The 25,266-nt window shown below is 39.3% G+C and overlaps 1 long non-coding RNA gene and 1 pseudogene across 2 annotated transcripts in view; one reads left to right on the forward strand and one right to left on the reverse strand.

Annotated features, from left to right (window-relative positions):
• The window catches only part of LOC104867881, a 587,910-nt gene that overhangs the window by 363,050 nt on the left and 199,594 nt on the right, over positions 1-25,266 (forward strand). For both annotated transcript variants that reach the window (XR_781883.3, XR_781884.3), the window contains one exon: positions 16,189-16,241. This is a non-coding gene — a long non-coding RNA (uncharacterized LOC104867881). The remainder of the gene's footprint in view (positions 1-16,188; positions 16,242-25,266) is intronic.
• On the reverse strand, positions 20,733-22,301 carry LOC104867879 (annotated as a pseudogene).

Consider the following 25,266-nt stretch of genomic DNA (forward strand, 5'->3'; position numbering starts at 1 on the left):
TCCCAGACTCTATGATGAACATTCACACAAAGCCCATCTGCCTCCGGGGTTCGTCTGAGAGACACAGAGGCCTGCAGGAAGGGCTGTGACCCAAGTTCATTCAAAGCTATGACTCAGCACATTTTCCTACACAGCTTTGTGCATCAAATTTCTGTTCATGGTTTTCAGGGTCAGTGTTGAAGTGATATCTGCGAGATCTGCCTGACTTCTGCCCAGCTCTCAACAAATATGGAATCTTCTGCTCACGAGCCCATAGAAATGCTAGCAAAAATTTTTTTTTTTGCAAACATGGGCCAAATTTTAGTTTCATTGTAAAATGTAAAGTCAGAGCTGGCTTTGAGTTTTGCACTAACATTTCACACAAAACTGATTTGCAGCTTTTCCAGATGGGTTCAATGTCTATGGCATATTGCCTGCTACTCTGAAATGCATGTGTTATAGAGGATGGTGGTGGGGGAAGGAATAAAGTATTCCCTATGTGAACAAAGATGAAGGCTCTAGGACTTATGGCAAGAAAGAGTTAGTCTTTAAAACATTTCCCCTGTAATAGCAGCTTAGTCTAAATAGTTTCTGTGGGGGAAATGGCTGAGAACCAATATTATATTGAATGATTAGTGGTAGGCTTTGGGCTTGAAATGTATTATCTTACTCCATCTTTATAGTACTTCATGAGTTGGGTATCCCCTCCCCTTTTTCAAACCAGTGAAATATCTCATTTACATCTGGACTCTAGGAATCATGTTTTTGTTATAAATCAAATGAATACGTATGTGTATTTATCAACCGCAGGACACTTTGTTGGCAAGGACTCGGAACACCCTCCAGTTAGAGGCAGACCCAACTTGAATATGTTCCCATTTGGGGACAGGGCTGTAGCAGACAGCTGTGCAGGTCACTTTCCACATGAGGTTCCCTGGCCAGGGGACAAGTGAGTAATGTAATCCAACCCCACTTTACTCACCAGGCTGACACACTGGTGCACGACTGTGTCTCTGCCAAGAGGAAGGGACACCTGTTTCTAATTTACGCTTCTATGTTAGCAGTGACTCTGAGGGTGCAGAGTCCTTACAAAGAATGAGCAGCCCAAGAAGGAAACTCTTTAGTGCTAGATAATTTTCCTTTCCTTTTAGTAACTGGGGGCATGATCATCTTTTGGTCTTTCCCCTTCTTGACCATTCACCTTGGAACTCTCCCATGGAACTCATTTCTTCCTGAATGCTGATCTCACTGTGGGGCTGGACTGGGGAAGTGGCTGAGCTGGAAAGCATCTGCCTTCCTCTCCCCTTTCTCCATGATCTGCTGGGCGTGGAGAGCCAGCCCAGATGCAGCACGCTGGCCCTTGTCCAGGTATCCACTGCTCTGTGTAAACCACTCACACGAAGGTTCAAGTTATTCTTCGCATGTGCCCTTTTCCCTACAACTGCATGGATGGCTAGGAAAATTTCTATTTCTAAAAATAGTTCAAAGGAAAATTTGGTCGAAGTATTATCTTTTGATTCTTTACCAAACATGACAGATAAAGGAGTTTAAAAACACAGAGAGGAAAGGATTGTTATAGGTCAATTAGCACATGTTTATGGAGTATTGATTCTTCATAATGTGCTACATGCAGGAATAGCATATAAACAGTTAAGGCATGATAGTGGATTTATAACTTGGCTTAATATACCATTGGTGTGTATTTCATATACATCACTATATCTATGTGTTGGAGACAGGGGTGTGTTCTCACTTGCCTGACTTCTGGGTCCTCTACCATCCTGTAAAGTTGGCTGACCACAGGCTTTCATTTTTCTTACCTGTAAGTGAGACTTGGCTCTCTGTAATATCTTCCTCTGGGGTGCTGCGTTTCTGAAATGAGATCATGAATGTGTAATGCTTATAAATGTGTGACACCTTTGTTAGACAGGGAGGGATTGTTTTTACAGAGAAAAATTAAGAATGTTGATGGTTTCTTTAAACACATGACTTTTCTTTTCAAAATAATATTCTGTGTGAAAATGTGGAGATAAGTTATACACTAAAAGTGAAAAACTCACAAAAATCTATAAGCCCCGAGAGATAATTATGGTTAATATTTTGATGTGTGATCTCAATCTTCTATAAATTTATCATATCGGAGATACTAATCTGTATACATTTTTAATATAACTCATTCAATTTTATATCCATTTAACAATTCAGAAGAAGCATATATACAGCTGTCTTCCTGAATTATGAACAAAATCATCTTTAGATATAGTCTGGAAAATAATTTTTCCAGAGATTTTGCCAAGTAGCACTTTATATCATGATTTTCATTGGATTAATTCACAAAATAAAAAACTCTATGCAGAAATTTATATATTAACACAAAATATAGTATTTTTTCCTTATAATTTTTAAGATTTTTAACCTAGAAACATATGTTCACACTTCGAAATTGTATCCTCTATCAGGAGTTGAGTTACTCAAATAATCTCAAATAAGATATTCAAATAAGAAGATCCTAAGTGCACTGTTAATATAAGGAGGTGTTAAAAACCCTGGCTGCTTTTCAGTATTCATGCCCCCTATGAGTGATTGATTTGTTCATAATGTGGGGGGTGGCAAAGTAGAACTTTAAATACACAGAGTTCTCAAGTATTTAGGCAGAATAAAGTTGTAAAAAAACAAATTACCTGAAAATTTTAATTTTTTTGCAAATTAAGCTTCCCCCAACTTTTTTTTTTTTTGTATGAATGCTTTTCTTCCAGCCAGAAGGCCAAGAAGGGGTGAATGAATGCTGTCTGTAATTCAAGGAATACAGGAATTTCAAATTATATGTACTTAGGGAAAAGGAAAAAAAAAACTCCTTTAATTTTCCATGTGTTCTGGTACATGCACATTGCTTCCTTTGGATCCTTTAATTTGCACCATTTGCTTCCTCTACCTTGTGTACTCGCATTGGTCAGCACGCTTATGCTTACATAAATTGTCTTAGGTAACAGGATACAGGCTTTTGTAATCACAATTAAAAATGGCAGAAGTGTTCCTTTTGCACAAATAATTTTTCTCCTTTCAAACCATTTCTGTCTTGAACAGAGGCCATATCAATTACAAGTATGATAAGGTTGTATCTTATCACACTCATCTGTGTCCTTTTCTTCTTGTCCTGTCCTTCCTTCCCCCACTCTCTTTCTCTGTAAATCAGGTTATAAGAAGAAAACAAACAAATCTCTCAGACATTTAGAGGGTGAGAAAATGCTAAGATGGAAGTGAATCCTTTTGCCTTATTAATGGTGAATTGCATAACAAATGCCAGGGGGTTGGCAGGTTTTCCTGCATCTGGTAAATATTACAGTACATGTACTTTCTGAGATACTGTAAAAGTGCTTGGGTACCACACAGCCAATCACAAAGAAGCCAGTTTCCATGGAAGCAATATCACAGATTCATTTCATTCACAATGAAATCCTCATAGCAAGACAGATCTGTAAAAATAACCCACATAAAATCAAAGCAAAATATTTCTGGGTGTTTGCTGTGTGCCTTTTGGTGTGTGTCTTGTTTTCCATTTTGAAAATAATCTAAAAATATCTAGGTATTGAGGACAGCTTCCAAAAAATGTGGAGCTTTGTATACTGCCTCACTCTTGCTTGTCTTTTGGGTGTGCATAACTGTGAGTTTAAAACACCTGACCCTCTCCCCTGTTTACTTCTGATCACATTTTAAACCTAATTTTAAAATGAAAAAACAAAATAGTCCCAAGTCTGATGAGCACAGGCTTGCTTTAAAGGACATCAGTATACCACTCATAAAGAAAGAGACAAAGATGATTTTTCTTTCTCCTCTTTGAAAGACTTTAATAACTCTCTTAACTAGGTACTACTGTTACCTCTATTTTACATTTGAATACTGCCTGCCACAATTGACACTTTATAGAAACGTAGTTGATTCAGAGTTTTTGCACACTTTGCAAATGCAAAATTGTTTGTGTATAGAGAATGCTGTTTGGATAAAAACTTTCACCACTGTATTACCTGAAGGGAGAAGTGTGTCTGCCATACTTGTAAATGGATAAAATAAATAACTGTAAGCTTCCCAGAAGCATTATTTTTCAACTTTTAATGTGGTGACTGGATAGCATGTATATGTAATTATTAAAGTAAATCCTTTAAAATAAAAAAATGATCTAAGTACTTTATGACAACAAAAGTGAATTAGAAATGTTAGAGTAGCCTTTTGCCAGTTTCTTTCTGGATTATTCCCAGTTCTTAAATTTGGCTCGCTGATACACACTGATCTTGGTTAATATTGAGGAATCAAGTACTTTCAATGGTTAGAATCTTAGCAGTACATTTTATATGTCAAAGCTTTCTAAAAACCACTGTAAGTGGATAACTATCCAGGATGCATTACTCATCTCTCTGTCTCAATAAATGCAATGTACCGGATGTGACCTGACCTTTTCTGTATGACTCAGTACCACCATTCCAATTATTATTAGTAAACCTGGGTCACGGAGTAATGTCCTCAGGTGTCATCACTCATGCAGGACTGTGCCTGTGTGCTTGGTTTCTCTTGTCATTTCCCTCTGCCATCTTTTATCAGTTGACTGGTTTCCTTGGGTCTGCTTCATACATACAGTTCACTGGGCTCTAATGTCATATCCTCCACTGGCGAAGGCTGTTCTGTTGGTTTCTTGGGGCACCAGATAAGTAAGCAGGTTAATTTCACTCTCTTTAGGCGAACCCCTGAAAATGTCAATATCTCTGGCCTGTAGGTTCCAGGATGACCTCATTTATCTTCCTCTATAAAGTGTAAGAACTTAAGTACATTTCTCCTCAGTGTGAAAGTCTTGTTCATTATTTTTGTGGTTCAGTTCAAGGAGGAAATATACTTAGTTGAGTTTATAGAGACTGTATGCTGAATTATACTTTACAATGAAGACTATACCCTACTCTGTTATTTTGAAGAAGAAAACGTTTTAAGAGACAGACTCCTTTAGGAATATTGCTTGGAATAGTGACTACATATGAATATATGTGTGTGTGTGTGTGTGTGTGTGTGTTCTAAATTCTTTAATCCATTTGACTTTATCATAATAAAAACATGGTAGAGATCAAATAAAGGGAACAGTTTGCCAAATACACAGCAGTGAAGAACTCCTATGCACATGCAGGGTTATTTCAGTATCTCCATGTGTATATATATATATATATATATATATATATATATATGTATTTACATATAATATGTAGCTATATGGATATACCTATTCTCTGTACACTGAAAAGATTTAAATCTGTGGTAGTGACAAAAGGAAGAGGAAATGGGTGAAATTCATGGGTCTCCCCAATCATCGTGAATACTTACCTTGCATTATCAATATGGCAGCTTGGAGTCTTGCAGGGCTTTCTGGAAAGACTTTGAGATTGTTGTTCCTGGAGCTTTGCCAGGATGTGCCTCCTCCACCCCTCAGTGACTATTGGCTCTTGGGCTTCTGTCACAGTTAAAACCTTGAAGAAAAAGTTCAGTGTTTTTCTTTGGACTGTATAGGAGAGGTTTTTAAAAAAATTTTTTTCCCAAAGAAATATGTAAGGGACACCACAGCCTGCTGTTGTGTGCTTTCAACTATGAATTTATAAGAAGAGTTTTGAAGTAACCAGAAAGAAAGCAGTCAAAACGGTCTAAAGGGAAGTGACTCAGGCATCCTTTTGAAAAGATCTCAATTAATTCAACCGTTATCTTTCTAACTGGCTCAGAGCTGAGGTTTCTTTGCCAGGAGAGGCCTTTCAGTGTTAATTTAACCAGAATAGTGAATGTTTCAAAAGGGTTTGATAGCTGGGCTGCCGGATCTGACAGAAAGAGTGGCTGCCTCCCCTAGTGTGACTGAAAGGGCAGCGAAAGTTCAGCTTGCCCTGATCTCCTCCCCAGTGGCCTGACTTTACTTGGAAATTTTCATGATCAGAGATGCTCCTCTGGGTTAAGGCCTTGTCTCCAGAAGGCCTCAACAAACAAGTTTATATTCTACCTGAAATTACCGCTAAAGTCCTGTGGGAATTCGCTGGCAGAGGAAAGAGTTAGGCAGCTTCCACAGGCAGGGTAGAGCCTCACAACTGAAATGCAAGATGGTACAAGTAGGATGAGAAGATCAGAGGCAAGAATTCTAGGAAGACGGGCAGGAAGGAGAGGGTGGGTAAAACATAAAAGCGCTGGACTCAGGGAAGTGCCTTTATTCACGACAGGGGCATGATGAAGGAGGAAGGGAAGGGTTAAGTCTATTCCACAGTCCCGTTCAAGGGCAGCTCCACTGTTTCAAGGAACACAGAAAGTAAGATTATGAGGAAAAAAACGAGATCTTTTATTACAACTGACCTTTTCCAGTTAGACTTTATGATAATTTAAAACTAAAGCAAACTTTTCTTGGCTTCCTCACTCACTTAGGCTAAGTGGCTCTTCTTTCCCCCTACTGCTGAGATCACATTGGTTTCCAGTTAAAAGCAGCTATGGAAGCTCGACATCAAGGCCGTCTTGTCTGAGCCAGAGGTGGTGGCTCATGTGGGTAATCCCAGCACTTTGGGAGGCTGAGGCAGGATGATCACAAGTTTGAGCCCAGGCTGAGCAATTTACAATTTACAAACAAACAAAAAACCAAACAGAAAACATCTCAAAACACACACACACACACACACACACACACACACAACCCAAGAAAGAAGCGAGAATATAGACGTCATTGAATTCAGGAAGGAACTGGGACCAGGAGACTTCTGTGCTCCTAGGACTGGCTGCTTCTGCGTCAGTGACTCAGTGATGGCCAGGTGTGGGGGCCATGGAAGACATGGTGCCTCCGGTGTGCACCACAGGACTCCAGCTGGGCTGGAAGGAAGGACACTCAGAAGGAAAGCCAAGCTGTTTTCTTCTTAGAAGAAAGGAAAGTGAATTTGGCAGGCAAAGTAACTGGTTTCCTCTAAGATGGAACAATTAATTTGCCAAGTGACCTTCCCTTTTTCTTTTTCTGTTTTGGTTTTGTTTAGTATATCTGGCATTGTTAACATTTCCTGTTTTTATGTCTAGCTCCTGAGCTCAAATTAGATTCTTCCTTTTGGTTCCCCTGCCTTCTATCACCCCTAACAGTACCTTGCATGTGATACACATTTCCTACTGGCTGCGAGACTAACTACAGTGATCCGGTGGACCCGGGTCTCTTAAGATTTTCTCAAAGGCAGACACTCTCTTATCCTCACGATCTCCTGCCCCTCCACATGAAACTTCTACTCCACCTAGCCGAGGCTTCTGAACAAGGCTTTACACATGACCACATCTGGTATTTGCCTGGTCCTTCTCTTTACTCTTGATTCCCTTGGAAAGGTGACTTCCCCCTTGCCCAGCCAACTCAAAAATTTATATCTATGCTTTGTGAGGTTCCAGGCAGGTCTCATTTCCGCTAGAAACATTTCTCCTACCACCCCATTACACTCTGGCTTGGATCTTTTAAACTGAATTACATACCCAGCTTTTATTTTAATTTTTAACTTTTAAGACAGGTTCTCACTAAGTTGGTAAGTTGCCCAGGCTGGGCTCAAATTCCAGATCCTCCTGCTTCAGCCTTCCAGAGTACTGGGATTATAGGCATATGCCACCAGGCCCAGTTTGGCTTTCTATACATCCATATCAGTATATGCTTGTTCCATCTATTGGTGAGTAAATATATGTTTACATATAATATAATAATATATAATATACTGTAGCCTCCATAGGAAATAGTTTGAATGATCTGTGCTGCTGGATTGGCTTCATTCTTGTTTTCAGTTTTTAGACAGTTATTTTGTATGTAATTAAGGCTCACCAAACATTCACATTAGCACAGTACAAGGGTTTTTGAAATGAGTATGTTTTCCTTTCATTTTTAGATTAAAATCTGTCCAGTGGTTAGGTGAAATATGCCAGGCTTCTTCTTCTTCTCTTTGTTTTGGTATGATCTTAGAGATAATGAAACCTATTGCAGAGAGAGAAGCCAGAGTCAGGCTGCTTACTGACAGTGAAGTGAAGCACCTTTCTTACGTTAGAAGTGTAAGTGTTCACTAATAGCGTGCGTGGTCATCTGAATGTGATGTGTACAAAAAGCCCGATGTGTGAGAAGTGAGAAAAAACAGGATTGGGGAAGATGGAGGACTACTGTGATTTCTGACAGGCAGCTCCACTCTAAACAGAATGGAAAGAAATATTGGAAAACAAATTCACCTGTTTTCTTATCCTCAGCTGTGCATCACATATGTGTCTAGATTCTGCCCCACATCTTATGCCTTCTGGAACCTTCCTGCTGCCCTCATTGGCTTCTTTATAATCATGACTATTCCCTATTTGAAAATTAAATGATGCAGAGAAAAGAGGCTGTTTATTTTGTGGCTTGCAAAATTATGAAAATGCTCTGCCTGCAGTTTAAGTAAGCATGTTTTACAGATACAGAGAAGAGTCTCAGTCCCCTCAAAAACTGCACTAATTGCTAAAGATATAATATGGAATTTGATATTTGACGAATTTATAGTTATGATAAAAAGTTTAAAAAGAAATGCCTCTGAGCTATATCGTATCCAGGCTTCCTATTTTATAAATTGAAAATAAATCTAAAGTACACATAGCAAAAGAGCAAAAGCAAAAACAAAATGAACCACATATACAAAACAAAAAACAAAACCAAATAAACAAAGCCAAGACATTTGAGTTTCACACTTCGTCCCACAATTTTATAAGTCCAATATACATTTTCTTTCTTTTGTACCGGGGATCGAACTCAGGACCTTATGCTTGTGAGGCAGGCATGGTGCCACTGAGCTAAACCCTGGCTACATTTTCAATTGTGAAATTCAATTTAAAAATTTTAAATTTATGTTCCAAATCTAGCAGATACAATTGTCACCCAGATACACATGTGGCTTTGGCCTGTGCTCTACTGCACCAGGCTTGTTAGTCAAAACACAGACTAATCAAAGTGTCCTCAGTGTTCAGGGCAATCATTTCGATAGACTCCACAGGGCATGTGGCTGGTGGAGTGTGAATGAACCAGCGGGCAGATCAGAGGACACATGGTCAAACTGTCTTCTCTCTGGCCTCTCGCATCCAAACCAGCCCATTACCTTCTTTTTGTAATGCACGTCTCTATATTTTCTGTTCTGATATTTAATGTTAGAAAATGTTTTATATATTTATTCTTCTCAAAGTTCCTGGGTGGGGACAAGGAAACTATTAATTGCTTATAGTTTAGTGCTGATGGTTTCTGCATTTTTTTTCTTTTTCTAGCTAACAGTCATTGTTTTCTGATCAAGTACTGGGATCAAACTCGTATCCTTGCACTTGTGAAGCAGGTAGCAGAACCACTGAGCTAAATCCCCAGCCCAAGAATCAAGTTCTTTGTGTACATTATCATAGCTATTTCTGGGAATGAGGAGTCCGTTACTGTATCCATTTGACTGATGCTAAAAACTGAGGCCCAGAGAGGCTGACCCACTTGGGTCAAGCAGAGAGCTAAGATCTGAATTCAGGCAGTCAGGCTGCCCAGATCACCTGCTGTCTCACTTAGGCTGCTGAGGGAAACTTTGAGGGACTCAGGAGAGCATCTTTCCATTCATATCTGGTTTTACATGCAGGAACACACAGAGTGTATCAGAAGTGCTCAAGAGGATACCCTGCCTGCTCTTGAATGACCTGGGCAGAGGACAATGCAGTAAGGTACATAGATAGTTGTCCCCTTTGAGGGACAGAATAGAGATAGAATTGGGGAGCTGTGGCTTTCTTTGGCAGGTCTGCCCTCAAATGTGAATGGTCTCTTAGTCGCTCTGGAAACTGAGTGCAGTTTTCCTTTCTCTTTGCTATTCAGATCAAGATAGGGACGATAGAGCCACCCTTATAAACAGTAACGGTGGGTATCCATTTAATAAAATGGTTTCCTGTGTGCCAAATGAACGGTAATGGAGAGTCCCTGCATTTTCTAGGCTACTCCAATGTTCAGTCTCATATTTTCCCTCATAATCCTCAAAGGCCAATATTTTGACCTTCAAACTCTTCCCTTACAGCTGGCCCAAGGGTGGTGCGTGGCAGTCCTCTGCAAGATTCAGGTCTGATTTGTGGTTGGGAAAATACAGAGTTAGGGTAGAGACAATGCCATCACCCATTCTTCTCAAGACTGAAATAAATCTTCAAGCTGAATTATAAGAACATATATTTCACTGCAGTTTCAGATCCAGAAACCTCTGGCTGCTCAGTTCCTCTGTAATCATGGTACATGGCAAGTGGGTTGCAGATAATTGGCAGAACTCCCTAGGGAGTGGGTGCTTTATGTAAGGGCAGTAAGATCTCAAAACAGAACAAAGTCTCAGTGCTTCCATTTTCTCTCTCATGTTGTTATGAATAAACAAGGCCCAGCATTCCTTTCAAAAAGTGCTCCCAGAGCCTAACCTCCTGTACTTTTAGTAAGGTGACCAAGTTCTTCCTCAAAGCCAGTGTTGTGTTTAGAGTCTTTATTAGGTTGTTTCAGGGTAGCAAGGACACCTGAGCCTTTCAGCTGAGCTGGCCAATTTGGCTGCTTCTGTTTGGACTCGAAAAACTGCGAGTGCACCAGGTGGTGGGCTTTGAAAGCAGTGCCACACCTGAATCAGGGACCACTAAGGTCTGTGGGTGGGAGCCTCAGTGTGGTAGCCAGACCCTTGATCTTCCCCTTCAGAGTTCGGGTAGAGGTTGATGAGAAAGCAGGTTGGCTGTGTGATAGCCAGCCATACTCCAAACCCAGTATTTACTGGCTTCCAGACACTTTTCCTTAGCCCTTTGAACATTTGCCTCTTTTTTTTTTTCAGCTTTAATTGAGTTTATTGGTACATTTTAGGGATACACACAGGTACATTCATTGTTGGGATCTTGTACCTCTACATGACAAGTCTTGATTCTCATTTTTTCCCCTTACCCCTGCCCTCCCTTCACCCCCTGCTCCCCTCCCCGTCTACAAACACTTTTATTTTCATCTTTTCATTCTTTCACATTTTTTTTCTTTTCCCTTATTACCCTTCCCCTACCCGTCCCACCTTCCCTACACCTTTAGCTCCTTTCTTCCCATTTCTAAATGTCAATAATCTTATTAGGATCTTATGTATTGTTGCAGATTATTCACACCAGCATTTGCCTCTTTTTATCCTCACAATTTCCCAGCAGAGTACAGGCTGTTACTGTCCCAATATATAGACAAAGAAAGTGAGGCACCGAGAGGTTAGGTGACTTTCCCTAGAGGATAGAGCAGAGAAATGGCAAGACTGAGACTTGAACTTGGTTAGTCAAAGAGAGGGACGGAATCGAGGACCCTCCTTTGTTCCTGGTGTCCTGCACCAGGAAGACGAAGGCCCAGGGACATCCCCTCCCCATAAACAGTAGCATGATTTCTAGTGGGATCCCCCACTCTGTGCCCTGAAGTGCTTCAGAGGTCTCTTTTTCTTGCTGCTTCCAGGCCAGGCCGTAGCTCAGGCAGGGAGATGGCCAGCACAGTAGCAGTCCCTCTTGGAATAACTCTGCCCAGTTTTCTTTTCACTGACCCAGAAGGGGAGAAAAGCTGAATATTGGGCAGTTCCTCATTGCCTTGAACATTGGGTCCTATTCTAGAGAGGGGAGATGACACTCATTCTGGGATATATTTCAAATGAACTCTGAAAGGTCAGCTTGTCGTTAGAGCAAAAGCCTTGCACTTCCCTCCCTCTCTCTCTCCCTCTCTGTAGAATGGTACTAATCAGAAGCAAAAGAAACAACAGCAAGTGCCTCATTGAGGAGAAAATTTTCACAATATTTGAAGTTGGGTCTGTTTATTTCCTGGGTAGAAAGGACACTTGATGGAGGGTGCTCAAAAACAGAGTGAATATCCTGCTCTGAATTTGTGATCATCTTTTCTGTGTCACTGGGCCTTTGAAGAAAGTGTAGCATGCTGAATTTCTCCAAGAATGTTCTGAGGCAGTGTCCCTGTCCCCGGGGAACAGGACTTGGCAGGGCAGAGGGGGGTCCCTTTTGCAGATCTACTCCTTCAGCTGGATGATGAACCACAGGACCACAGGGTTTTCTGCAGGCCTAGCTGAATGATATAATTGTGCAAAAGGTACATTTTAATGGGAGAAAAGATAGCAACTGTGCTCCCTCAGCAGTATGAAACTACAATGCTCTGTAGCTACCACCTTCCTCCTTTAGAGTAGAGCCAAATGCAAACTGCAGACCCAGGCAAAAGCAAAGCCAAATCCAATCCTCAGAGTCCCTCTAGCATGACCTTTATGACCCCAGGATCCAGCTAAAAAGCACATATTCATACCTGGCTTTGCAAATGTAAGTGTGGATGTGTGCACATCTCCTCATGCATGTCCAATATCGTAAATGTCTAGAAAAACTAGCTTCCATGTTTATGCAAATGGTACCAAGAGAGGTGACAGACATTTTCCTTTACAAATGGATTGTGAGAAGAAAAACTACTTAATAAAAATAATGCAAGCTGAGAATAATGTTTTCAATTTCCTGGGTAGAAAAGTCATTTTCCTAGATTAAATTGTCTGTTACTACCTTACTGGCTGGTCTCTCTCTTTCTCAGGTTAAGATTCTTGGAGAATTCTTGAATTAGTTTCTGTATTTTTGGATGCTTTAAAATGTATATGGCTGACACTTCTTTTTATTGCTAGAATTTGGTAAACATTAATAGATGAATGTTTCCTGCCCCCTCTTCCTCTCTTTGGGCTTCATCCCTCATGAATCCTCTCTGTTCTTCCCACCTTGGCCTCAGAGACAAGAACACTTACTGCTTTGTTTTATGGCTGCCCTGAAAATAGACATCAGCCCCTGCATAGTGTAGTATACAGAATTTTAATGAGCACAAAGCAAGCAGCTCACTTCTTGCTCTGGTATGAGAGGGGTGACGTCAACCTATCCAGGAAATACTGAATTGATTTTGAAACTGCTCTGAGGGTGAGTAAATTGGTGTGACTGAGCATTCGCATGAGACTACCCACACCCATGCACATCACTGTCTCAATGCTAGAATTATTAAAAACCACCCAGATAGATGCCCTTTAAAAGATAAGTCAAGGGATTCAGGAATGTTGATTGTTTTTAAAGCCTAAATTTTGTAACTTGCCATTATTCTAGAGATTAAATTTTCAGATGTATTTAGCTTCCAATATGAGTATTTTCTTTCTAATTTTAGGGTTAAACTTATTTATTAAAATAAGAAATTGCTATTCTGCATTCCCTCTTCTGCTCTTCTGTCTTCCCTTCTCCCCCCTACACATTTCTTGAAGCACATTTTGATGCTTCAGCATAAAGGCCACTGTATAATGCTTTCTTTGTTTCTCATTCTGCTATACCAAACAAAAACTCTTAGCACCCAGTGCGTGAAAAGCTGGTTTTGTGAGCTATTTGCAAGAGGCATTATTCATGGAGACAAAATCTAATATCAAAGTTAGATAAACTCTCTCCACACCAAAAACCAAACAAAAAATGAAAACCCAACCTCAATGAATCACCAACCCCCAACAACTCTTTAGCTCTTTAGAATACACACACACACACACACACACACACACACACACACACACACACACACACACACACACACACACACAACTGCTACCATTACTAACATTTCCTTTCCCGTTTGAAACCTTCTTTAGAAATTGCTGGTTTAGCTAGTGATTAATGAGTTAATTAATTAGCAAAGATCTTTAAAGCTTTTGAAGAATAAATATACTATTTACTGCAAGGCTGTGTTATGTACTATTAAGAAGAATACTTAATTCTCTAAGCTTCTTGTAAAAAACAACAAACAAACAAAAATAAGACACTAAACTCTTACAAATTCAACTGCAGTGACTTCAGGCATTGTTAGCCTTCTTATTAACTAACCTTGTAACTTAAGGCTTTTATTTTATTTTTGAACACCAAACATACTTTACTAGTACACACAAAAAAGAGCAGCCATTACAAGGCACAGCAAGCAGAAACATACATTAGCAGTCACAGGGTTAGTGTTGCATACAAATATAGCTTTTCTCTTTCGTAGCCTTGGCAATAGCCGTAGGGATATGAAATGACCTTCTGTGGCAACTGGTAAGGAAGCTAAGGGCACTCGCCACCTGTACAGAACACAGTAACAACAGGACACAGGAACGGAGACTACTGTGGTGCAAATGTCTAGGACAGAACTGAAGACTCAGTTCAGTACTAAGCAAACACTAGAACTTGGTAATACTTCCCACAGCGCTCACTCAAGTTGCATTACATACTATTTTAACTGACACAAAAGATGTGAAGTAAAGTTACAGTTGCAATGGTTGTTCAGTACCTTTTAAATCTGCAATTGAAGTTTCAGGTTTTTCCATGAAGAATTAACTGCGCTGAAGTTCTATAAATTATTATTATTATTATTATTATTATTATTATTATTATTATTGCTTCTCAGTTGATTCCATGAACAATTTTCTGCAAAGACAATTGCCAATAAATATTCTCTAATAATGACCGATACTGTAAACATTCATGAGACCACTCTCCTCTCACACTCCTCTCATTCCTACAGCTTGGCCTTGAGGAGCGTTCAGTACACATAAGGCAGTAATTCATAACACAAGGTGGAATCTTCTGTTATGTGCCCCCCATGAGTGCTGCACAATAATCATTGTCTTGGAAACGAAGAGAAAAATCTCAGTGTGAGCTGTCCTGGCTCTCAGAGGAGCATAACAAAGAAGGTTGAATTTCAAACTCTTCTTCAAAGGACTTGAGGTCTTTGTGGAGGGAGAGTTCATTCTAGATTGAAGGAAAGCAGCTACACACAGAAGTGGATATACCTGTTACATGTTTCAGAATTTGCATGTAGACAGGCCTGTCTTGAATGCTAGGTTCATTCAAGGTTAGGATAAGTTTGGAACGAACACCAAGATAAAGAACACCTCAAAATATCAGGCTGAGGAAAATTGTGTTTAACTTAGAAATAGGCTATTTCATAATACCAAGAGGTTTCAAAAGCAGGAAATCATTAAACCCTTTATTTCACCACTCTAAAATGATAGAAGAGAAATTCTGTTCAGTAAAATGATTGATCCACCCAGAGTAAAGGCATTATACCACAAACAGAGCAGAGGGGAAACAGGATTCAAACTGTGTCCAGTGTGCGAACGATATGTGCTCGCTCTTTCCTCTTTTCCAATAATTGCAAGAGGGAAAAGAAAAATTTCAGTCTGTTGAAATGCCATCCACGTAGCAGTGTTCGATGTGTACTGGATGGATATATGAATAAATAACCATTTGGTTGATGAACCCAATAAAATGAACAAGAGCCATCATGTAAAACCTGGAAGGAAATTGCCTTTATATAACTCACTTTCTGCTTCATTAAAGATTAACTCATTTTTATCTACATAAGACAAGAGTCTGGACAAAGAAATATGTCCTTCTCATTCTTTATTTGAAAGACAAATGAAGAACACCAAGAAAAAGCCAACTGAAACAAACAGAAAACAAAACAATTCAAAACAAAAGACCCACTGTCCCACGTGTTAAGGACCTAAAATAATGTATTGTTGATTAGTTGTCCCTTGGGGGGGAAGTAGCTTTACAACCTCTTGAGGAAGGACATTGAAATGTTTTCCAGGTGGCTTTTACTCTGTCAGAACCCATTATGCCAAATGCAGACACAGATTTACAGGCTGCTAATACTGAGCTGATAAGAAACCATACCTGAATTATTTCCAAGTGTTCTGGGAGCCCAGAGGTAGCTAAAAGCATCTGTACTTCGATGTCACTCTCAATCAGTTGCAGCGGTTACCTAAGTTGTCATTTATCCATAATCAGGGAATAGGACTTGAACCTGAATCAAGCTTCTATTTTCTTCCACATAAAATTCAGCAGAATAGAGAAGAGCTGGGTAATATATAGGCGGTATTAGCAGTGTAATGTTTTGCCTTTTGCGGTCACAAGGTAAAATCGCAACAATATGTTTGTACCAATTACTCAAGAGCCAAAATTGATTTCCAATCTTGACTAATTTTCTTTTTGACTATTCCTGCAGATATGAGTATCCTTTCAGCAAGGATTTCATTATTGGCATCACTGCTAAAATGCTAGTTTGTTTATTGTTGCCATTTGTAGGATGTTTAGTAAACTCAAGGGATGTGGTTTATTTTTCAATATTAAATATCACCCGTTTTTCTTTGGCAGGTTCCCTCTGAAGTCTGGAATCCTTGGGTTTCCATTAAGGAACTGGTAACTAGGTAAGCTAGGTAACTTTTTGATTTTCAGTTTCTCCGTTTAATCTATAAATTAAAAGGTGAAACTAAATCATGTTTGAGACCTACTCTGTTATTATTTATGAACCTATGCTTTCCATGTGGCTTTCATGCAAACTGGCACTGAGCTCTACAAGCTTAAACCTCATTGAGAGAAGTGAGTTTGTTTCAAAGTCATAGAGCCCAGTGGGCTTTAATTGGCAAAACCTGTTCTCAGGTATACTAATGTGATCCCTCTTTTCTAGCCATTTGTCTTATTTGGTTAAAGTAGTGGCTCCAAGACTAGCATCACCAACTTCTTTCCAAGGTGGTTGTTTGAAATGCAAATCAGTCCTAGCCCCAGACCCATAAAATCAGAAACAGGGTTTGGGGCTGGGGGAGTGGTTAAGAGAGAGTTGGAGAGTTGGAGAGTTGGAGGAGTGTCACAATGGCATAGTTAATGACATAGTAATCAGGGCTAGGTTACTTTCTTCTTTTGTATTTGTATAAGAATATCCTGGACCGGGGTTGAAATTTAACTCAGAAGGTAGCTCTAGCACAGAAAGCCAGCACCCAATGACAGGCCTTCCCTTCTCCCTCTCCAGCTATCTCCTGCCTCAGTAGGATACAACAAATAAAGACAGGTAGACAAAGAAAATCATAATTTAAAAATGTACCTTTAAAGTAACTTCAGGACACAACGTTACCCAAGGATATCCATATTTGTACTCTCTTTATTCCCTAGGCTTGGTTCTGTTTCCTAGCTGATTTTTTTTTCCTTCCAGGCCCATCACAACCAAAACCCCTTAAATATACCGTGGTACCTCAGTTCACCAATGCTTTTGCTTGCAAACAGTTTGGTTTTTGGGAACAGTGGAAGCATTTAGCAAAATTTTGCTTTTGTTTGCTAACTCTGCCTTGGCCGATGAACATGACAGTGGCCATCTTTCCCACGTAAACATGAACGTGGCCGTCTTTTCCAGAATTGTGGAGTGAATTAAGTTCATGAACTGTGGCACCGCTGCACTGTAATCCCATAAACTAACCTAGTTAATGAGGTAACGGACAGTAACCTGTGCTTAAGATGAAGAAACAGACTCAAAGGGTTCAAAGATTGTTTTTAGACAAAAGTTCTTTGATCATCCATGTAAAAGAATAAGAACACAGATATTTTCAACTCTCTTGTACCTCTCTCTTGTGTGCCTATACTCTGTTTTCACTGTGTACTTCTTTAACTCTGCCTAATAAAGCCTATCTATGCTTTTCATTGATATGTTCAGAAATTTTTTTCTTTGACCAGAGTTAAAAAAGTAGTAGGTATACTGAGTTGAGATTCCCATCTCTTCTTTGGGAGGAGTCCTTGGATCCTACCTGGTGACAGTATTATACAAACATCTTTCATTATTCATGAGAGGAATGGGGTACAGTTTTTTGGCCAGATCAGCTCTATTCCAAGTTGTAGATCTTAAACCATTCATTCGTAATTAAAGTGCTTTTCAATAAGCTATTAGAGCATCTATTGTTCCTGAGCTGAACTCCATAGAAATGAAATCTTGTCTTTTAACTCTCAGCCCTATTGCCCTATCTTAGTCACCTCTGTTTCCTTAGTGCATATTTCACTCATCCTTGCAAGGTAGGCAGCAGAACCACTGAGCTAAATCCCCAGCCCTTCACGCATCCTTATTTCTTCTCGTCTCAACATTTTAGCTCATACTAGAATAAATTTTGGATTTTTATCACTAAGAATCCAAATCTGTCATGATCTGTAGATAACTACTATCTCCAAGAAAGTGTTCTTAGGTCTCATCCCATGGGTACCGCCTCAGAATACCCTTAAATTGTGTCACAGAAACAGCATTCCTCAGATGGTACAACCCACTCACCTTGAAGAGGTTTTGAAAAATACATATTCCCTTTCTTCCACTTTGAACTAACTGAATCAAAATCCCTTGGGTTCAGGGTTTGTGCCTTTAACCAGATTTTCAGGAGATCCATGTTCTGCTAGATGAGGCATTTGGAAAACAATGAGGTAGCACAGAGGTTGGCAAGTTTTCTTTGTAAAGAACCACAAGGTTAATATTTGGGGCTGATGGGCCATGTGTTCTCTCTCACAACTGCTGAATGAAGCTTCAACCTCAGTTGTGCTGTTATATTACAAAAGCCTCCATAGACAATATGTACACAAACAACTGTGGCTGTGATCCAGTAAAATTTTATTTACCACAAGGGCTGGGGGCTGTAGTTTGCTGAACACTAAGGCAGCTAATTAATTTGAAAAAAACAAAACCCCAAAAACTACACCATCAAAAGTGTTACTCTGTACTCAGTAAGTGCTTCTGGAATGAACTAGTAAATAAAGGACCTCCCGGTAATGTACATGCTGGAGCATTACAAATTCGAAATAGACGATTATCACACAGTAAAATTACTAGATGGCCTTAAATAAAATTGCTGTTTCATATGGAAACTTTTGGTGGTCTGGACAGTGGGATAATGGAAAAAATGGAATACACATCTGAATTCTGATTTAGACTGCTCTTTTCTTGATTTTCCATCTATAAATTATACTACGTCTACAAAATATATTTAGTTGACTTCCCAACAAAGGGTCGGTTGAGCAGTAATTTGTTTAATGCTTTAAAAATGCTATGTAGATGCTAAGTGTTACTGCAGAAAGAGGTTTCTAAGGAAGACCCAAGAGTAAGCAGCATTAAAATGGTGCTGTTTGATGCCAGAGCAAAAGCTTTAGCGAAGTGTCTCCTGGAAAGCGGCACTTTGCCGTTAAGTCAGTGTCTCTCTGCGTCACATACATTGTGTGGGTGTTACTGAAGGACATCAGGATCAAAGCACATCGAAAGTTGCTAAGCGGAAGCAGATGTTCTTTTGAGCTAGGCAAAAGATTCTCAGAGTTTCCAGTGAAATATGAACGTCTTCTTCTTCTTTTTTTTTTTTTGACATTTAGGCTTCTGATTTTAATAGCAAATTTGGGGAGAAAAAGTTAGCTACAGAACAAAAATAAATGAAATAATGAAATGCAGAGCAATGGGTCTATGCTACTAAAAATGCCCGTGACATCAGATACTCCACAAACCTCCCATCTGTCATTTTATCCTAAGGATTCTACTTGATAACTTATACAATAATTTGGTTAATAACCTGAGAAGTTAAAAGTCTTAGAAGTGGCAAAAGCAAACAGAGCCTTCTTTACTTATTGGTACTATGTTATCAGGTCACTTTTCCTGGGTAGCCTTGGTTATTAAATCTTCAAATCCTAAATTACACTACCTGTAGAAACCTATGTATACATCAGATTTGGCTGTATTTTACCAATAGGAATCTCCAAATTTATCTTTGAAAATACAGCCAAGGTTTTAGTTTTAAATAACAATATTCATGTAAGTGCAACTAGCTCAAAACTCTCTATGGGGAGCAGAAAACTAGATAACAAATCAGTAATGTACTCAGCCTCAAAAGGATAATCACTGTGTCAAAGACTAGCCATTCCTGGAATTTAAAATATTGATTTGTTGTGTATTCAAGTTCCATAGCATGCACACATAGATGTGTATACACACACACACACACACACACACACACAGATATATCCTTATTATACATACACATTTCTATTCAAATAGTAAGATCTCATATTCAAAAGCTCTATCCCAGTATATGGAGGAGAGTAAAGGAAGCAGGGCAAAGCAATTTATTTTCTCCTAAAAATGTACTGTCACTTTTATATTTTAAGAAAGTTGGTATTCTACTATGACACTAGTAGGGAATGCAGCACAATTGCCTAGCAGCTTTATTAAAATAACAAGGAAAATAAAATATTGAGATTGACCATTACTTTTCTCCATATATTAGGTAAAAAAACTAAGATGGGAGAAGAAAATCAATAATCTTTCCAAACTGATGATCTTTACCAGATTATTAGAATCAGACTGAATTTCATTACATTGTTAGGCTCAAACTGCTCTCAATAACAAATCAACAACATGTTTTAAAAGTAAAAGATTTATAATATGAAGTCTGAATAATTATATTGCAAAAACATGATTGAGAAAGCCTCCAAAAATATTGTGGTTTTACCTCGGACACACCAGTGTCTGTTACAAAAGTACAAAGGTATAAAGAACATTAAGTTTTCAACTGAAGGCAGCAGTCCTTTTTTTATTTTTGTTCTTTTGAGACAGGGTCTCACTATGTAGTTCTCACTGTGTAGCCCAGGCTGGTCTCAAACTTACAGTGATCCTCCTGCCTTAGCCTCCCGAGTGATGGGATTACAGGCATGTGCCACCACGCCCAGTGATTTTTCACTTTTTTTTTTTTGTTTGTTTTTTACAGCAGTCCCTTTAAAGGGACATCCCTGGCAATCCAATGAGTAGTAGAATTTACGTTTATTAAGCTCATGATAGTGCTGGAAGAATGTAATGTCTCATTCAGTAGAGTCTACCTCAACTATGATTTCCTCATGTTCCCCAACCTCGGCCACCTCTACTTCCCCTGAAGGCACCCCTCAAAATTAAAGGTGCCCAAATTGCTGCTGTATTTCCTACTGGGAAGGTTGTAAGTCTGCCTGGCATCCCTCTTTGGTCCTGCTAGAGAATTCTTGGGTGGTGAATGTGAAGTTTTGTATCTTCTCTGGCTCTTTTGCCCAATCTCAACCTCTGTACAGGTTTCCAGGATAAGGTTACTGTGCTTTTATAAGAAGGAGGAATGTGGAAGAGATTCTTGATTAAAATTTTGACATTGTTTTTTATTTTCAATGCAATAACTTTAATCTTGTTCTCTTCCATTTTTAAGGCCTCCCCTGTTTTACCCTAGAGAGCCAAATGAAGTTGTTGGCTATAAACCTGCAAGCCCTGGGCAAAGTACTGCAGCCTGATTTTGAAATCTTGGCGGTTTTCTGCATTCAGTTTGGCTGTTAAGAATCCTGGAAGTTTTTGGCCCAACTGATGAAAACTGTACAACAAACATTCCACATAAGTGAACTGCAGCTTGGGTTCTTCATTACCAGCATGCTCCCCATTTTCTGCTTCTGGTGGAAGAAGTGTACTCCAATAACTTACCAAATAGTTTCCTTAAATGTGTTTCTAGCTTCTCCATGTCACCACAAAATGAACTCGTTTCTGCCAACAATTTTAACTACTCAAATTGTATATCAGGACCCTCAACTGGGGTAGTCAAGGTACTGAGGTTAGGGAGAACATGTTCACAGAAATAAGTCACAAGCCTTGTGGAATGAACATTTTTAGAGAAGAGGGGCACTGCCTGGCAGTGCACTGTAAGAGCCTGTCCATGCAGTCAGGATCTGAGGGATTCAAGGTCTGCTCCAGGTCAGCCTGTTGGGCCACCAGCTCTACCAGCTGCTGTCTTCCACTCACTGTAAGCTTTTTAAGCCAGATAGAATCTTCAAGAACAGAACAAATTTTTCACCAGGGCATTGTTCACTAAGTTAAATTCTGCCGAGTCATCTGTCTGCAAGAGTTGAGTTGGTATCTCTGCCACTCCGGGAAGATTTTCACCAGTGGCAGATTGAGGCAGCTCTTTAATTGCTTGGCGTTGAATTGAGACGTCTTCATCCTCACCAAGGTCTAACTTCATTGATAGAAGAATCTGCCAATTTAGGAAAACGCTTGAAGAATTTAGGAATAAACTGAGCTGCTAATCGTTTTTCCCTAGTACTACCTTTCACACCATCCAGTATCACTTGATAGGCATCTTTATGCTGGAAACTGGAATCTTTCTGTTTAGGGCCAGCGCTAAGCATATGGGTGCTCTGAACAGAGCAGTGAAGAAATCTTGAAATCCTGAAGATAGTCTGGACCAAAGGGTTAGCCTCCTGTTTTTCACAAGCGCGTGTGTCCTAAACACTCCTCCTAAATCAATCGCAAACTTCTGCCTGGCCCACTTGGTCTGTGGTGTCGGCGAGGATGCCATAGTTGCGGTAAAGCTTTCCCACCATCGGCATGGTCAGCGCCAAGCCTGGGGCCTGCTCCTGCTGTTGAAGCCGACGCTGGCGCCACTGCCGCTCCGAACTTCACCCTATAAACTTCTGGAAGACCCATGGGATCAAGCCTTAAAATGTCAGGCTTTTGTTTACGCTTCCCATAAGCAAAACAGTGATGAGATCATGTGGTTCTGAGAGACAGAGGAAAGTTAATGAGCTAGAAATAATAAGGAACTCTATATTTGGAAAAAAAAATTAGAAAGGATGTGGTCCATGCCCCCCCACCAAAAATTAAAAAAGAAAAAAAAGAAAGAAAAAAAGAAAAGAAAAACCCAGAACAAGATTCGAAAAGTCATTTCCCATATATATATACATATATATAAATAATTTAAAAATCTACCCCTGCATTACACTGGTTGACTGGATAACTAGTTAATTTTCCTCAAGACTTTCTGCTCTCATATTTTTCCAAGAAGTTTTTTCTTTACTCCCCTATAGATTGCAACTTTTTCACTATGATTGCTAGCCAATAAGAACTTCTCAAGGAAAGAAGCTTTTGGTAGCCTTTAAACTTTAACTGAAATCAAAGTATGAAACTAGTACTTTGAAGAGTTATCTAAGTAAGTATAATTATATTTTCAGCCAGAAAAAATGTTCAAAGACTTGACTACATCCCTCCCTGTTACAGTGGCATTAAGTAGTTGATCCTGTTAAGAAATGCTAAACAAATGTAATCTTTCAGGCATTTTGTTTTCTCAAACAAAAGTTGAGGGTAATGCAAATCCAGGGAGATGAGAGATCATACCAGGTTCTAGACCAGCCCAAAGATGAAAAGAGAAGCTGGGAAACAATTTGAATAGTCTCAGTTTCAGAATTATTGTAAAAGGATTCATCTGTTGAGGCCACAGGTAAAGTAAACTATTTTTTTCTGTTTACTTATTCTGGATAAATCGATGAGATAAATTGGTCAAATATGAAGTACAACTGTAATGACTGACAATTTAAATAATCAATGAATTTTGTGTCTCATATATTTTGGGGAGATTTATTAATTTAAGAATAGATCTTGACGCCACCTTTGAGAACTAGGGTGCATATGTGCAGGCTTAGAAAGTATACAGACCTTCTTTGGAAAGTCGTGGGATATCTCTGTGAATGTGTGAGCTGACTGGTTTGCATTTTGTGGAACATGCTTATTATTTGTGCATGTGTGGGGGGTTGGCTTTCATGCTGAGCTGCATTCCGAGTCTTTTAATTTTTTTTTTGAAGTTTGAGGCAGGATCTCAACTGTCACTGAGTTGCCCAGGTGGGGTTTGAACTTGTGATCCCCCGGCCTTATCCTACCAGACTGCTGGACTGTAGGAGTATGCTACCATGCCTGTCCTCTACATCTGCATCTCCTGAATAGTACAAAGATGTCTTAGACTGTGAGTAGCAGCTCCTCTTAGGGGAAAAACTCTTAATCACATGCCCATGTCATGGTGTGGCACAGACAGAACACAGTAATGATTTGTGTTTTGGCATGGATGAATGCCTGCCTATCAGATATTAAGGCATAGGGCAGAATTAACAGTTCATATTTGAAGCAGTAGTTAGTTACTGGCTTGTCTCTCCATCCCATCTCACGGGATTGGGTAAATTGTCCTGTCTTATCCAGGAGAATGGTATAGTGCCATGGAGCGTTAGAGCTGGAAAGCCCACTCACTATTCCATTTTCAAAGAATTTGAGATTTGAAAAAGAGAAGATTTTTATCATTAGTGATTTAAACAAATGCTTCTATAGAGATTTTTAGTTTAAAAAATTATTCTTTCATTGTTTTTCTTTGATCTCTACGACAACCCTGTAATCTGCATACGGTTAGGAGAATACATCTATTTTTTAGATGAAACATTGGAGTCCAGAAAAAGGAAGTGAAACATCATCCTTGCTTTTTTTTTTTCCTCTCATCATTTCATCACTTGGGACTAATTCTTAAAATACCATTTGAATCTTTCCATGTTTTGATATCCCCACCTCTCCTGTTATGGGCCAAGCCACCTGACATTTTTCTGCTGCTCACAGCAAGTATCTTGTTCACCCACTTCCTACCAGGCTTCCTATCCAGCCCATCTCCAGACATTCTGAGGCAATCATGTGGCCACAATACTGCTAAGTGTAAGCCTTCCCATAATGCTCAGTGCGCATTGTCAGCAGTGGGGGAATAAAAAGCTCCTTTAGAACTGTCTTACCCTTGGGTTGAGCCTTAGTTCTTACATTCTATTTTCAGTCTCCTCCTCTACATTAATGCACTGTTTTCTATTCTACAATTCCCATAATGGCAGTGAATAATGGGAAACTTGTGGCCGGAAATGGAAAATCTGTTTCTTCAGATTTGGATCACTTGAATCTCTGTTACGTATCATAGGACAAGATAATTGATAGAAACTGAACAAAGGTTTGGTAAATGAATGGACTATTGAGAGGTTGGTCCCTTTATTTCCATTTCTGGCCAAATTACAATATCTCCACTGAGGCATCATTTACTGTCTCCAGAATTGTTGATAAATAATGATTGAAATGAAGGTTTCATAAATTTATTTTTCTCCAGTCCTAATGTAATAACTTTCATTCAGTTTAAACTTTTTTGATATTTGCTGACCATCTCTTATAGATTTTGTCATGGGGATTCTTGAAAGAAATAGAACCTATAAGTTGTAATGGGAAATATATAATACATATCATTTATATTCAGTCTACAAAGAAAATTACTATAAGGTTATATGATATTGGATCACATGACCATGAAGGCTGTGAATCAACAATCAGTAAGTCTCTAAATTTGTAAGCTTGAGACACACAAAAACTGGTGGTATAGTTGAAAGGCCTAAAACCTAGTGGTATATACATGCTAGTCAAGGTGTCAAAGCCTGAGAATCAGGAGCAGCAAATCAACACAGTCAGTCAAAGTTAATACAAAAGTTTTTGTGCTACTCAACCCTTCAGCTTACTGTAGAATGCCCACCACCCCACTGGGGAGGGAAATATGCTTTCTCAATCCAACAATTCAAATACTAATCTCTTCTAGGAAAACTCTCATA

This window comes from Fukomys damarensis, unplaced genomic scaffold (genome assembly GCF_012274545.1).
Source record: "Fukomys damarensis isolate Sample0158 unplaced genomic scaffold, DMR_v1.0_HiC HiC_scaffold_12, whole genome shotgun sequence".
NCBI classification, from domain to species: Eukaryota; Metazoa; Chordata; class Mammalia; order Rodentia; family Bathyergidae; genus Fukomys; species Fukomys damarensis.